Below are 6,684 nucleotides of genomic sequence, written 5' to 3'. Positions count from 1 at the left end.
CCTTTAGGTTCTCATAATCCAAGGCAAGATGCATCTGTTAGTCCTCCTGGGGCTGAAAAGACCGTGTGTGTGTCACTCACACTCCTGGCAGCCTGAGCGCCAAGAGCCCACAGGCTGGGGGACCCCAGGACTGCACTCTTACTCACAGAGGTTGCCCAAGGGGTGGCGGGAAGGGACCCGGCCCATGGCAGGGCCAGGGCAATGGGGAGGGCGGCCATCGCCTCTGTTCCACCTGTCTGCAGGTGGCCAGAGAAGATGCGAGGCTCACCCCAAGTGAGGTCGGGACTCAGCAGGTCTTGGCCCAGTGCCCGGGGTGTGGGGAGCAGGGCGCTGTCCATGAGCGCTTTCTTTCTGTCGGCTCAGACCCAGCCGGGGTGATCCATGCTGACCAGAGGGTGGGGGGCCATGGATGGAGTGCAACTTCCCCACCTGTGGATGCTGTCGTAACCCAGGCGCCCTCGTTTGTGGCTCCCACTCAGTGGTCTCAGTACTCAGGTTTCCCAGAGGGACCCCAGAATCCGTAGGGAGGCCCGGGATCGCGAGGAGTGCCATCTCCTGGCAGGTGGGCAGTGGGCTGTCCCGGGATGCGTCGCTGTCATCTGGGGAGCAGAAGTGACAGTTCCTCTTCCGAGGCCAGAGGAGGCTGTTGAAAGAGGATGCAGACAAAAGGAGAGGGGGGAGGCAGACACAGGGCAGAGCCGGCAGTGCGCAGGGGAGCGGGGAAGTTGGGGGATGTGCAGACAGCTCGGCCCCGGAGGTCTCAGTAGACAGCTGTCACTAACTCTAGGCCAGTCACATGGCTTTTTGCCCCTCCTGTAAAACAAGAGAGTCTAGCGATGACCCCTGAGGTCCCTTTCAGACAAACAGTCTGTGATGCTGGCCAGGCTCTGGCGATGCTTTGGGGGCAGGAGGCCACTGCACGATGAGCGGGTGGAAGTGTGTGAACTCCTAGCTCCACCATCAGCTGCCCGAGAGGCCGCTACAGCGATGCAGGGACAGGCCCCATGGCCCCTGCCATCATTCCCAAGATGACCAAAGCCAAGCGGACGCCACGGGGCCCTCCCTTGTTCCCACGTGATAAGTTCCAGACACTCCTCCAGAAGCCCTAACCCTTAGTCTGCTTTGATTTTTACTTCCATGGGCAAAGCACACCTGGGATCCCTCCCAAGGCGTTCTGTTCAGTTTGATGTGCAAGGGAGGGTTCAGGATCCCGACGTGAGTTTTTTTGTTTGTTTTTTGTTTGTTTTTGACAGGCAGAGTGGACAGTGAGAGAGAGAGACAGAGAGAAAGATCTTCCTTTGCCGTGGGTTCACCCTCCAATGGCCGCTGCCGCTGATCCAAAGGCAGGAGCCAGGTGCTTCTCCTGGTCTCCCATGGGGTGCAGGGCCCAAGCACTTGGGCCATCCTCCACTGCACTCCCTGGCCACAGCAGAGAGCTGGCCTGGAAGAGGGGCAACCGGGACAGAATCCGGCGCCCCAACCGGGACTAGAACCCGGTGTGCCGGCGCCGCAAGGCAGAGGATTAGCCTAGTGAGCCGCGGCACCGGCCACGAGTTCTTCATTATACAGATTCCACACGTGAGATGGGTGCATGGGGGACGGAGAGTGGGGGTGTCCTGAGCGGGAGAATGGCCCTTCCCGTCTGTGATGGCGCCCTCTCTCCACTCACGCCAGCACTCACGCCTACAGGGCCACTTCATCCACATCACAGCCTCTCGACTCTTTTGTTTGTGAGCAGGTGTGAGCTCACAGCACAGCTGGTCAGGAGGGGACGCGGGGAGGACTGTGGGGCCCGACCCAGCCAGCAGACGAGAAGGGGCCCCGGGGAAACTGCCCGCCTCCCGCAGTCTGCAGACCAGTGGATAGGAAACTCCACCAAGAGAGCAGCTCAGTCGAAGTGACGCGCCCAGAATAAGCTCCGTGGAGCTGGAAAGCAAACAGGAAAATGAGATGGAGCAAGGAGCAGATTTTTTTTCCTCCAGAAAAACAATGATCTTGAGAAAGAGGCCTGGGTATATTTCAACTGCCCAGCCCTTGTCTAATTTTGAGTAAGCCCTCCTAAAACAAACGTCAGACAGATTCTGATTTTGCGAGCTTTCGCCTGGGATTCTTCCACAGCCCTGCGTGGGGTGGCAGCAGCAGGAATGGGCGTTCCCGGGACAGCGTTGCTGTGTCACCAAAGACGTGAAGATGGGGAGGGGGCTGGGTGCCAGGCCAGCGGGCTTGGGAAGGCCGCAGCACCCACTTTCAAAGGACGTGGAGCCCTGCAGTTCCGACCGCCTCGCGCCGGCTGTCCCCAGTGTAGAGACAATTCTCCCGTCAAGGGGAGGGGCAGTGACTCCCTGGGGTGTGAGGTGGGGACTACGCATAGCACAGTGCTTCCATTTGTAAGGCTCCTCTCCTCCTTCATTTATTAAGAAGTACACAACAGATACACACCTACAGTAAAAGGCAAAAAATAGGAACAAGCAAAGCATTTTACAAAATCGCTCCAAAATTATCCCATGTCTTTCCAGAAAGCTCTCTAAACATTTTCACATATACCTGCTGTGTGTGTGTGTGTGCAAATACGTGTGAACACATATACAATCTTTTTAAAACACGAAGCCATACAAAAGAATAGCTCTTCCTCCTGCTCACTTAATAAACATTAAATATACTTCCGGGTTAGAAAAACGTGCATTAAAAGGTTCCTGTTGGAGACTCACAGACCAAATTTGGCACCGAGATAATTTTTGTTTGATGGTGTGTGTTAAAAACTTGAGTTTAGGGAGCCAGTGCTGTGGCACAGCAGGTTAAGCTGCCACCTACAGAGCCAGTATCCCATATGGGCGCCAGTTCGAGTCCTGGCTGCTCCACTTCCATAGCTCTCTGCTATGACCTGGGAAAGAAGATGGCCCAAGTCCTTGGGCCCCTGTACCCATGTGAGAGAGCTGGAAGAAGCTCCTAGCTACTGGCTTTGGCCTGCCCAGCTCCGTCCATTGCAGCCATGTGGGGAGTGAACCAGCAGATGGAAGATCTCTCTCTCTCTCTCCCTCTCCCTCTCTGTAACTCTGCTTTTCAAACAACAAATAAGTCTTTTTTTTTTTTTTTTTTTGACAGGCAGAGTTAGACAGTGAGAGCGAGAAACAGAGAGAAAGGTCTTCCTTTTTCCGTTGGTTCACCCTCCAATGGCCGCTAAGCCCGGCGCGCTGCGCTGATCCGAAGCCAGGAGCCAGGTGCTTCCTCCTGGTCTCCCATGGGGTGCAGGGCCCAAGGACTTGGGCCATCCTCCACTGTACTCCCGGGCCACCGCAGAGAACTGGACTGGAAGAGGGGCAACCAGGACAGAATGCGGTGCCCCAGCCGGGACTAGAACTGGGGTGCCGACGCTGCAGGCAGGGGATTAGCCTAGTGAGCCTCTGCGCCGGCCAACAAGTAAGTCTTTAAAAAGGGAAATATACAAACATTTGAGTTTGGATGCCCTGGAATGGGACATGTCCTCAGAATTCCTGGGGGACCCCCGCAGGCACCTGGGCTTGCCACCATGACTTTGACAAGGTCATGGGCAATCCCAGTCAATCAAACGTCAGGCTCTGTGGGGCGCTGGTCCCGGACCCCGGCAACACTCACGCCTGCGGACGCTGCGTCCCTTTCAGACAGTGGTGTGCTGCCTGCTTACAACCTCAACACAGCGTCCCGCGTGCTTTCGTTCGTCCAGCTCAGGTCACCACCTGTGAGCCGGGTACGTGGTTCTCGCTGCACTGCTTAGGAAGGAACGCCGAGGGGAGGAGCTGTACCTGTTCAGCCGGACGCAGATCTTTTTCCTGGGTATGTTCGGTTCGCAGGTTGTCGGCTCCATGGCACTGAAGGGTGGCTGCTTTCTGCTTTATCCAAGTCTCCCCAGCCACTGCCCTTTGGGGCCAGACACATCCCTGTAATCTAGACAGGACACAGAGCACATGGGCAGCCAGCAATGAGACAGGTCAGTGCAACAAGCGACGTGACCAAGATGTCCCTCCGAATTTCCGCATGCCCCCGAGGGAGGAGGTCCTGGCCCCAGTTTGCGAAGCTCTGCATTGAGTAAAGATCCCACTCTTCTAACCCAGCATCTTACTTTGGATCTTTGTGCAGAACCGTGTGCCCCAGCAGGCTATGACGTGGAGCTGTGTCAGGTGTGAACAGTACGCAGCGCAGAAGTCTCAACAGCCAGATACAGCTCCTGGTTCTGTCCTCTTCCAGATGTGAATTAGTGCCTCGGTTTCTGCATCTATGAAATGGGAAGAGTGATAGTATCTCACCGAGTTCCTGTGGCAGGCCAGTGAGGCGCTGGATAAACACTCAACCGTGACGGTGACTGTTGAGAAGGGGGTTGGTCTATTTAGGAAAGTGCACATTTGTTTTGAGTACAGTTTGGTGATAAGATCTGGGACAGGATGAGATATGAAGACTATTTATTTTAAAGATTTTATTTGTTTATTTGAGAGGTAGAGTTACAGACAGAAGGAGAGACAGAGAAAGGTCTTCCTTCTGTTGGTTCACTCCCCAAGTGGTCACAACAGTTGGAGCTGGGCTGACCTGAAGCCAGGAGCCAGGTGCTTCTTCCAGGTCTCCCATGTGGGTGCAGGGGTGCTTGGGCCATCCTCCACTGCCTTCCTAGGGCATCGCAGAAAGCTGGATTGGAAGTGGAGCAGCCAGGACTTGAACTGGCACCCACATGGGCTGCCGGCACTGCAGATAGAAGCCTAGCCTACTACGCCACAGTGCCGGCGCTGGTATGAAGATTATGACAGATGTCATCATGTGATTGGCTAATGGCCTCTGACCGCAATGAGCAGGTTGTTCCTTGGGGTAATTGCAGATTGCAGATCAGACAATAAGCAGAGACAACTGCTCATTTGCACACACAGACATACCCTGAGCAGCAGGGAAATGAGCCATTTAAAGTAATTATATTGTGACCCTGGACCATGGGAGAGTTTATTGTGACTTGTTGCAAAGGGACAAGTAAAGATTGTCCTGCCCTCTCCCTGTGCTCAGACCTCACCTGAAGGCAGACACCTGCCAGGGGCCTCCAGTTCACACTCCTCCAGGTGCTCCGGGCACCCTGTTAAGTCTCCCTCTCCCACTGGTGATGGAGCTTTCTCGTGGCCTCACATGTGGGTCCAGCCAGCACCAGAGGTGGGGTAAAAAGATGCCCCATGTCCATCTGGTGTGAGGTTTTCTTGGGTGGATCCATTCTAGAAAGAATGGAGATGGTTTCTATGAAAATCGTAGCATTGAAATTATCCAATCAAAGCTTTTGGACGGGCTTGATCTTTTTTTTTTTTTTCAGTTTTTCAGTTGTTTATTAGGGGTCCTGATCTAAATATTGTATTCAAAACATCAAAAAATAGAAGTGCCAACCACTCTCAAGGCTGAAATAACCAATGTGTAAAACTTCTTACTCTTATTTATTTGAATGGCAGAGAAAACAGAATTTTATGTATTCAGCTTCCTCATCTAGACAACTTTGGCTTTGTAGAGTCAGTAATACTAAACTGCCTGTTGGGTTTCGTGGCTTCTTGCATCAGCTCTTGCAACTGTCCAATCTGCTCGTCACGAAAGTCATTTAGTTTTTCTTCTGGGAGAAAGGTGCCAAAACATGCTTTTTCAGTTGGATTTTGTCTGTTGTTGTTGGCTTGTTGCCATAACACTGTCGCATACACCCTTTTCTCTGCGGACCCTTTTCTCTGCCAGGCTGGCACCCTGGGGTTCTAGTCCCGCTCGCCCCTCTTCCAGGCCAGCTCTCTGCTGTGGCCCGGGAGTGCAGCGGAGGATGGCCCAGGTCCTTGGGTCCTGCACCCACATGGGAGACCAGGAGGAAGCACCTGGCTCCTGGCTTCGGATCGGCGCAACGCACCGGCTGTAGCGGCCATTTGGGGGTTGAACCAACGGAGGAAGACCTTTCCCCTCTCTCTGTCTAGCTCTGCCTCCCATTCCTGCAGGAAACGCCGGGCCTCGTCAGAACCAACGGCCTTATGCCTCCTAAACTCGTCCTTCACGTACTGGTCGCCCAAGGCTTTGAGGTCAGGGGGCAGCACCCGGTGCAACTGCAAGATGCGTCTGTACAAGGCTCGGACCTTGCTACCGTGCGACCCGGCCATTGAGCCCGGCGCCAGGCTTGATCTTTTAAAAAATAAATAGCTTGAAAAATTTTCTGCTGCTTCATTAACTTAATGTTTTGGGACCAGTGCTGTGGCATAGAGGGTAAAGCTGCCGCCTGCAGGGCCGGCATCCAACATGGGCACCATGTTTGAGTCCCAGCTGCTCCACTTCCCATCTAGCTCCCCGCTAATGGCCTGGGAAAGCAGCAGAGGAGGGCCCAAGTGCTTGGGCCCCTGCATCGGCATGGGAGACCTGGAAGAAGCTCCTGGCTCCTGGCTTCAGATCATCACAGCTCTGGCCATTGTGGCCATATGGGTAGTGAACAAGCAGATGGAAAATATCTTTCTCTCTGCCTTTGCCTCTGCCTCTCTGTAACTCTGCCTCTCAAATACATAAATAAATCTTAAAAAAAAAAAGAAAGAAAGGAAAAGATAACAGCTACGGTTGATACAGCGCTGGACTGGTACCAATGTGCATTGCTTGAATCCTAGTGGCAGCCCTGTAAGGGGGATGCCTTTATACACATTGTACAGACAGGAGACAGGCTCACATCTAGCA

At 53.9% G+C, this 6,684-nt stretch overlaps 1 long non-coding RNA gene across 1 annotated transcript; it reads right to left on the bottom strand.

Annotated features, from left to right (window-relative positions):
• Positions 1–5,413: 5,413 nt before the first annotated feature.
• On the bottom strand, positions 5,414–6,140 carry LOC127483492 (uncharacterized). Its single transcript, XR_011381256.1, has 2 exons — positions 5,952–6,140; positions 5,414–5,688 (listed from the first exon to the last, which is right to left on the bottom strand). It is a non-coding gene; the product is annotated as an uncharacterized lncRNA (long non-coding RNA).
• Between the last annotated feature and the right edge of the window lie 544 nt (positions 6,141–6,684).

Source organism: Oryctolagus cuniculus, chromosome 13 (genome assembly GCF_964237555.1).
Source record: "Oryctolagus cuniculus chromosome 13, mOryCun1.1, whole genome shotgun sequence".
Taxonomy (NCBI): Eukaryota; Metazoa; Chordata; class Mammalia; order Lagomorpha; family Leporidae; genus Oryctolagus; species Oryctolagus cuniculus.
Note: the sequence above shows the minus strand (reverse complement) of the source record. Positions and strands in the feature narration are given on the sequence as shown.